This window comes from Anoplopoma fimbria, chromosome 2, assembly GCF_027596085.1.
Source record: "Anoplopoma fimbria isolate UVic2021 breed Golden Eagle Sablefish chromosome 2, Afim_UVic_2022, whole genome shotgun sequence".
Lineage (NCBI taxonomy): Eukaryota > Metazoa > Chordata > Actinopteri > Perciformes > Anoplopomatidae > Anoplopoma > Anoplopoma fimbria.
Genome location: NC_072450.1, coordinates 471,060 through 480,663, shown reverse-complemented (window position 1 = coordinate 480,663; position 9,604 = coordinate 471,060).

Below are 9,604 nucleotides of genomic sequence, written 5' to 3'. Positions count from 1 at the left end.
ACTGCCCATCTTTAACCTCACCTCTTCAAGAAGTAAAGAAGGAAAGAAGTAAAGAAGTAAAGAAGGAAAGAAGTAAAGAAGTAAAGAAGTAAAGAAGTAAAGAAGGAAAGAAGTAAAGAAGGAAAGAAGGAAAGAAGCAAATAAGTACTACCCTCTGCCTTCCTCGTAGCACTTATTGTATTCGTAGTAATTTGCCTCTGCACTATACTTTTGCTCTGGTTTATGCTTTAAGATGCTTGTTTAAGAAAGGAGATGCACTTATGACTTCTGGTGACTAGTAGTTCTCTTGAATACCTATGTTGAATACACTTCCTGTAAGTCGCTTTGGATAAAAGCGTCTGCTAAATGACTGTAATGTAATGTAATGTAATGTAATGTAATGTTATTGATTGATTTATCTGGATGTATTCTAAAATGCAGCACATTGAGCTCTCTAGGCCACCGTACATTACAGCTTTTTGGCTCTCAGTCTGTCTGCTTCACTCAACAACCTGTCCACCAGGGGGCGACTCCTCTGGTTGTATAGAAGTCTATGAGAAAATGACTCTACTTCTCTCTTGATTTATTCCCTCAGTAAACATTGTAAACATGAGTTTATGGTCTCAATCTCTAGTTTCAAGTCTTCTTCAATACAGCATGATGTTCATTTAGTAAATGATGCTCCATTTAGAGTCAAACAGACCATAAAGCAGGGGATGCTTTAGGGCGGGGCTACACACTGACTGACAGGTCGACACCAGAGACGTATACGCCGTCTCTACGTCACTCCTCCTCACTCCATATATGGTCACTTCCTGTTCACTGGCTGAAAAAGAACAACATGGCGACAGCTGTAATCCAAGATGGCGACGGCGAAACTGCAGAACTCAAGGCCTCAAAACATCTGTACACAAACCAATGAGAGCCGTAACCATGACTACGTCCACTTCTTACACACGGCTTATGGTCTGCATGCTCTGAGGCGGGTCAGAAGGTTTCACTGGGACCAGCTTAAGCCCAGTATAAAGACTTGAGTATTTGTGTTCCAGTTAAAGGTTGAGAAGCTGATCAGTGCAGCTTGTGAACATGAGCGTGAATGTAATCAGCCTGTGGTCGGCTTCAGAGCCCTGCATCTAAACCAGTGAACACTTCTGTGTCACATGCAGACAGCCGCAGCCTCTGATTGGCTCCCGTCTGCTCTGTATAATTAGTGCAGCGTGAGGCGAGGATGACAACACGTCTATAAACACGTCTCTCTGCTCTGATGGAAAATCACTGCTGAGCTCAACAACACAGCTCATCACACAGGAATGTGAGCCGGCTTCACACCTCGCTGAACAACTCACAGCCGGCCAATCAGGAGCGGCGTCCAGCCCGCAGATAAGCCCTCACAGAATAGCTGCATTCTGGGCCGGCCGGTCCGAGGCCTGCCCTCCTGTTTCCATAGAAACACAGCCACGCCCCCACGTGGTTATTGACATGTGAATCATCACTAGAGCTCATGTACAAACATAAACAGGAAACATGTTGTGGTCCACGTTCATGTGGATGGTAACTAAATATTACTGTGGTTATTGATCTGATAAAGCAGAGCCATGCTGCTGACGGGACGCCACTTCTAACCTGGTTCAAGGGGGAACGTGACATCATGACCTTTGATGACCTTTGATCAAACAAGCAGCCGGACGTGGACGAGAAGAACTGAGAGAGCTGGTGACGCCAAACAGGAATAAAAGCAGCTCTCATCATAAGAAACCGTGTGTTCAATAAAGTATTCAGTATTCTACATTCTATAAAACATGAACTCATCTTCATCAGAGACTAGAAAAGCATAAATGATCTCCTGATCTCATATTTCTGGAGGATAACGATGGTCAGTAAAACTTTATTTACACTGTGATGGTTAACGATAACCTGTGGGATCAATCCGTGAGGGGCTCAGTACTGATCACGGATCAATAACGGTCCGTTACACCACTAAGGGCAGAAGTGATGAAGTCATAAAGAATAAACTGTGTTAGCTGAAAGGAAACGTTCTTTTAATCAAACTGCTCCAGAGTGGGTTTGAATCTCAAACAGAGATGTGATGGAGAACATGAAGCACTCTGAAGAGTCTCTACAGCCAGGTGATCCTGAACGTCATCAGCAGGTAGACCTTCTAGACTGTCAGCAGGTAGACCTTCTAGACTGTCAGCAGGTAGACCTTCTAGACTGGTGGAGAAAATGATTCCATCACAATCTGTGTTGATGATATGTTCACCACACGGGTCAACTCCCTGATATGATGAGAGAACCACATCGATATATAACATAATGATCATCATATAATGATGCTTTATAGAGATGATTTCACTTCCATGTTCAGATGAAGTGTCCACAGTGAAGCTCAGAGTCAGCAGCTGAAGCAGAGAGAGTGTTTCCTCTCTGTTTACGGCTGGCCTGCTGTCTGACTCAACCAACAATTACTGTGATTTACTGTGATTTACTGTGATTTATGATTTACTGTGATTTACTGTGATTTACAGCCAAAGGTGAGGCTGCTGCTGCTGGATACACAAACATTTACATCCACTTAGCAGCAGAGTGGAAACAGAGCTGCTGACCAGCAGCACAGAGAGGTCCACCTCTTTCCTCCAACAGTCTTTGTTGCTCTGGTTCAAGTCCAGACCTGCAGCTCCGTGACGACCAGTCTCTCAGAGGCTTCAATCACATTTAAAACGTAGCTACAAACATGCTGTACAGAAAACAGCAGGCCGGATCCCTCTGATCTCAACGGGGCTGAAGTGAAGCTATATTGTGTTTTAAACAAGCAGCAACCTCCGGATCAGAGAAGAGAAGCCTGCAGCTCATCAAATGACCACTAGAGGCTCCGACACAGACCTCTGTGTGAAATGAATAACTTTACGGTCGATACAAACAGTTTCATTCGCTTTGTGTTTGGTGTGAACACAGCATTGGAACCTGTCGTCATGGTGACAGACGGGACGCCCTCTTTAAGCTTCACAACGTCTCTAGAGGCGTAGTGCTTCCTGGCTGACTTTCATGTCACCAGCTGGTCCACCTTAAAGGTCAGTCCACCTTAAGTCAGCCTGAATCAGAGCTGTTGCTAATGGTAATCCTCTGATGTAAAGTCAGGCGGGGGGGGGTAAATCAATTCAGCATAGTAAGGCGTGTTTGAGTGGGGATAGTGTTGATACATGAGCACCAAGCATTCATATTCATTACATCAACTATAAACATAGCAATTTGGAACGCCGGGATTAACCAGTTTACCCTGAATGTGTTCATACAGGTCACGGGTTCATAACTGTGGTTACGTTAAGAAGAAGGTGGAACCTCCTCACGTGAGTCACCTAGAAATATCATGATGTGTTCAAATGTCATCTGGTAAAACGTAGTGCTGGTGATAAACTAGAATAAATCCAGTAGTTTGATTCTACTTTTTCTTTTGGGATTGTTGGTTTTTTGCAGCAGCGTTGTTGAAAAGAATTTCACTCTCCACTGTAAACGTTGATCATAAAGAGGTGAAACTACTCCATCAGTGATGAACACGGACTGAGGATCTGTCCTCTGATCTCCTCAGTCGTGGTCTGAGGCTCAGAGGTCATCAGACTGACGGAGGGTCAGGATGTGACTCGGGGGATAAACTCTGAGCAGCTGTAACAGCTGAGGGCTTAGAGGAGCCACAGACCTGAGAGCAGTTGTTGTGAAACAGCTCCAGTGTCTGCTGGACTGGTTTCCATCACAGCCAGACCTGCAGCTCTGAGCAGAACCCCGAGCACTGTAAGTCACGAGTGTTTGGAATCAATCGATCCAGAGGAATCTCTTAACGTTAACACAACACACGTAAGAAGGGTTCCCCACAACTCTGGTCTAGACGGGTCCGGAGTTAACGTTCTGCTATCGGTTCTTTAGGAGAGAACACACAGATCCACAGGTTCTACGTGTTCCTCCAGTAGACTCTGAGAACTCTGGTTGTCTCACTAGTGAAGGAGAACATCAGCCTGCAGGAATGATCGGTTTATACTGTTTGCAAGGTAACGGTAGTCTGATCAGAAGAACAGGATCATCACAGATAATCAATGATTATTGATCAGCTGATAATGAGTTGTTTTGATGCTCAAGAAAGATTATTCGTTGACATACAAGAATAATAAAGAAATGTTGACTCTTCATTAATGGGCTTTCTTTGTCACTAAATGATTTAAAAGAACCGATAAGTTGTATTGATTAGTGTCCTACTATTGGTAGACACTGGCCTTCAGGATGGCAATCAGGATTTGCATTAGAGAAAAACCAATAAATCAATTAATCAACTGATCATTTCACATCTACTACACATCACATCCCCTCCACCTGTAGGAGACGCTCAGAATCCTGTAGAAGCAGATCAATAATCACCATCAATACATTCTGAACAGTATTAGTACACTGTAGTATTAGTGAGGTTTCTTGTATCAGAGTATTAGTACACTGTAGTATTAGTGAGGTTTCTTGTATCAGAGTATTAGTACACTGTAGTATTAGTGAGGTTTCTTGTATCAGAGTATTAGTACACTGTAGTATTAGTGAGGTTTCTTGTATCAGAGTATTAGTACACTGTAGTATTAGTGAGGTTTCTTGTATCAGAGTATTAGTACACTGTAGTATTAGTGAGGTTTCTTGTATCAGAGTATTAGTACACTGTATCAGAGTATTAGTATTAGTGAGGTTTCTTGTATCAGAGTATTAGTACACTGTAGTATTAGTGAGGTTTCTTGTATCAGAGTATTAGTACACTGTAGTATTAGTGAGGTTTCTTGTATCAGAGTATTAGTACACTGTAGTATCAGAGTATTAGTACACTGTAGTATTAGTGAGGTTTCTTGTATCAGAGTATTAGTACACCAGGTTTCTTGTATCAGAGTATTAGCCCTAGTATTAGTATCTTGTATCATTTAGTACATGTAGTTAGCTAGTATTATGCTAACACGTAATTAGCACACTGCCCTACATATCAACAGACATTAGTACACTGTAGTATTAGTGCTAACACGCTAACATGCTAACACGCTAACATGCTAACACGCTAACATGCTAATATGCTAACATGCTAACATGCTAGTAAGGGACATTGCAGCAGAGCATCCAGACACTCACCCTACTGTCCCGTTGATTACTGACCGAGAACCTGACCGGAGATTATGCTAGCTAACAGAAGCTAACAGAAGCTAACGGCTAACGTTAGCATCACACATGAACATGAACACATGAACATGAACATGAACACATGAACATGAACACATGAACACATGAACACATGAAAACATGAACATGAACACATGAACACATGAACATGAACACATGAACACATGAACACATGAACATGAACACATGAACATGAACACATGAAACATGAACACATGAACATGAACACATGAACACATGAACATGAACACATGAACAAACATGAACACATGAAAACATGAACACATGAAAACATGAACACATGAACATGAACACATGAAAACATGAAAACATGAACACATGAACACATGAACACATGAACACATGAAAACATGAACATGAACACATGAACACATGAACACATGAACATGAACACATGAAAACATGAACACATGAACATGAACACATGAAAACATGAACACATGAAAACATGAAACATGAACACATGAACACATGAACATGAACACATGAAAACATGAAAACATGAACACATGAACATGAACACATGAACACATGAAAACATGAACATGAACACATGAACATGAACACATGAAAACATGAACACATGAACATGAACACAAGAACACATGAACATGAACATGAACACATGACAGATGAACATGAACACATGAACACATGAAAACATGAACACATGAACATGAACACATGAACACATGAACATGAACACATGACACATGAACATGAACATGAAAACATGAACATGAACACATGAACACATGAAAACATGAACATGAACACATGAACACATGAACACATGCAAACATGAACATGAACACATGAACACATGAACACATGCAAACATGAACACATGAACATGAACACATGAACACATGAACACATGAACATGAACACATGAACACATGAAAACATGAACACATGAAAACATGAAAACATGAACACATGAATATGAACACATGAACACATGAAACATGAACACATGAACACATGAACACATGAACACATGAACACATGCAAACATGAACATGAACACATGAACACATGAACACATGAATATGAACACATGAAAACATGAACATGAACACATGAACACATGCAAACATGAACATGAACACATGAACACATGAACATGAACACATGAACACATGGAAACATGAACACATGAACACATGAACATGAACACATGAACACATGAAAACATGAACATGAACACATGCAAACATGAACACATGAACATGAACATGAACAAATGAACACATGAACACATGAACAGGTGAACACATGAACACGTGAACAGGTGAACACATGAACGCATTAACATGTGAACACATGAACGCATTAACACATGAACACATGAACATGAACACATGAACACATGAACACATGAAAACATGAACACATGAACAGATGAACACATGAACATGAACACATGAACATGAACACATGAACACATGAACAGGTGAACATATGAACAGGTGAACACATGAAAACATGAACACATGAACAGATGAACACATGAACATGAACACATGAACACATGAACACATGAACACATGAACACATGAAAACATGAACACATGAAAAGGTGAACACATGAACATGAACACATGAACACTGCTGTTTAACTTTACTGGTATTATTATATTTTACTAAATTATCTAATTTATTTATTTATATAATTTATTTTATTTATATAATTTATTTTATTTATATAATTTATTTTATTTATATAATTTATTTTATTTTATTTATTTTATTAATGTCTCACTGTTGAGATTTCTGTTGTTTTATTGCTTTTGCAGTTTTGTAAACTCTGTTTTTAAAGGTTCTGTATAAATGAAGTTATTATAATTCTTATTATTATTAAAGTGCCTGAAACTGTTCTTTACTTCATGTTCGTTTGATCAGCTGATGATCAGCTGGTGTTCACTCTTGTTGAGGTTGAGTTGTACTGAAGTTTAATAAGTAAATGTGAGTTATTTGTGAGCAGCCGGTCTATGTTTATTAATAAACCCACATAAATATTTAATTTATGTAAATTAAGCAATAACACAGTTTATCAATCATCTATCAAAAGTCTGCACTGAGTTCAGGAAACGTAGCAAGAAATGTACTCAAGTATGAGAAGTATGAGAAGTAAAGGACGTTCTTTAATAAACGTTTCAACACAATCAGAGTGAATCTGTATTGAACCTCAGATCAGTAATACCTCATTAATAATAAAGACCTGAGCAGAGAAGGACGTCTGTCTGTTGATATCTTTATTGTCTGCATGAACTCCAATACTTCACATTCTGGAGGAGTTATTACTCGATACACGTGAAGAGTTATGACCAGTAACTCCATCAGATAGGAGTCAACCCAGAATGTACAGAGTAAAGCAGCACAGGCTGCTTCAGCAAAGACACACAGTCATTCAGAAAAACACAGACACAGACAGACAGACAGACAGACAGTCAGACAGACAGTCAGACAGACAGACAGACAGACAGACAGTCAGACAGACAGACAGACAGACAGTCAGACAGACAGACAGACAGACAGACAGACACACAGACAGTCAGACAGACAGACACACAGACAGACAGACAGACAGACAGACAGACAGACAGACAGACAGACAGACAGACAGACAGACACTCCTGATTCAGATGAAGGAGATTAAAACAGTGACTGGATGAAACACGTCCAGGTCTCTGTGGTGGAACCAGACCAGTAACCCCCCCTCACTGCTGGTCTGGTGTCAGCTCCGGTTCCAGGCCTCGCTACAAGCAGCAGCATGTTTGTGTGACGACAGACAGGAAACCAGAACTCCGGTTCAGCAGGAGCTTAACATACAGACTCGTTTATTGCTGCAGCACACATCACATCAGTGCTACTGACTCTGTTGTTCTCACTCATTCATGTGTTGGGATGCTGCGTTCAAGTCACGTGGAAGTTTACATAATCATCATCCAAGTTGTGAATATGTCTGGAGCTCTGATCTCTGAACTGTCAGTGAGGTAGAATGACTTTATAAATACCCATGTGTGGTTTTCTAGTTTCAGTGAGGAGTCTGAAATAAAGTGTTTATTCTCTGATATAAAATATGTCAGTAAACGCCCCTCTGGTGAATCTGAATGACACGACTATCGGTCACAGAGTCATGTGACCGCGGTGGAGTTCATCTATAGGCTAACGTTAGCTTTCTACTGTACACATCAAACATAAAGGTGGAGTTCATCTGTGAAGATTGTCTTCATGAACTACACCTGAAAGAATCATCAACGTTTGACACAGAGTCATTTCTGTAATAATCCAGAATCTAAAGGAAGAATCTGATTGGCTGTTTGTGGAGGAACCAGTGATGATGACTTCCTGTTTGACGACAGAAATACGTCATCCTGCAGAATTGATGTAAAGCTCTACTTCCCCACGGGACCTGAACGCAGCATTAGTGTGTTAGTGATGTTGGAGTGAACACCTTCTGTCCGCCTTAGTGACATTGGTGTAGTTGTGTCGTTGTGTTGTTTGTGTAGATGTGTAGTTATGTTGTGATGTTGTGTAGTTGTGTCGTTGTGTAGTGTGTCATTGTGTCTTTGTGTAGTTGTGTAGTTGTGTCGTTGTGTAGTTGTGTAGTTGTGTAGTTGTGTAGTTGTGTAGTTGTGTGTTGTGTAGTTGTGTCGTTGTGTCATGTTGTGTGTGTGTAGTGTGTGTGTGTCGTTGTGTAGTTGTGTGTTTGTGTTGTGTCGTTGTGTAGTTGTGTCGTTGTGTAGTTGTGTCGTTGTGTCGTTGTGTAGTTGTGTAGTTGTGTAGTCGTGTCATTGTGTCTTTGTGTAGTTGTGTCGTTGTGTCGTCGTGTAGTTGTGTCGTTGTGTAGTTGTGTAGTTGTGTAGTGTGTATTGTGTCTTTGTGTAGTTGTGTAGTTGTGTCGTGTCGTTGTGTAGTTGTGTCGTTGTGTAGTTGTGTCGTTGTGTAGTTGTGTAGTTGTGTAGTTGTGTAGTTGTGTCGTTGTGTAGTTGTGTCGTTGTGTAGTCGTGTCGTTGTGTAGTTGTGTCATTGTGTAGTCGTGTAGTTGTGTAGTTGTGTCGTTGTGTAGTTGTGTCGTTGTGTAGTTTGAGCAGGCTGATCTGAGAGCAGCTCTAACATTCAGTGAAACACATTCTTTGGATAAACAGGAGACAAACAGCTGGAGGAAGAAGCTGTGGACGTTCTGATGGACGGAGACACACACACAGCAACACACAGCAACACACAGCAACACACAGCTACACACAGCTACACACAGCTACACACAGCTACACAACACACCGTAGAAATGTTCTCTATGCTTTTTACACACTTTGGTCCTTTAAAATAAAACACTCTGTAGATCTGATATATTTGCAGTTTTACAAAATACATTTTTAGATTTGAGATGAGCAGCTGTGACGACATAAAT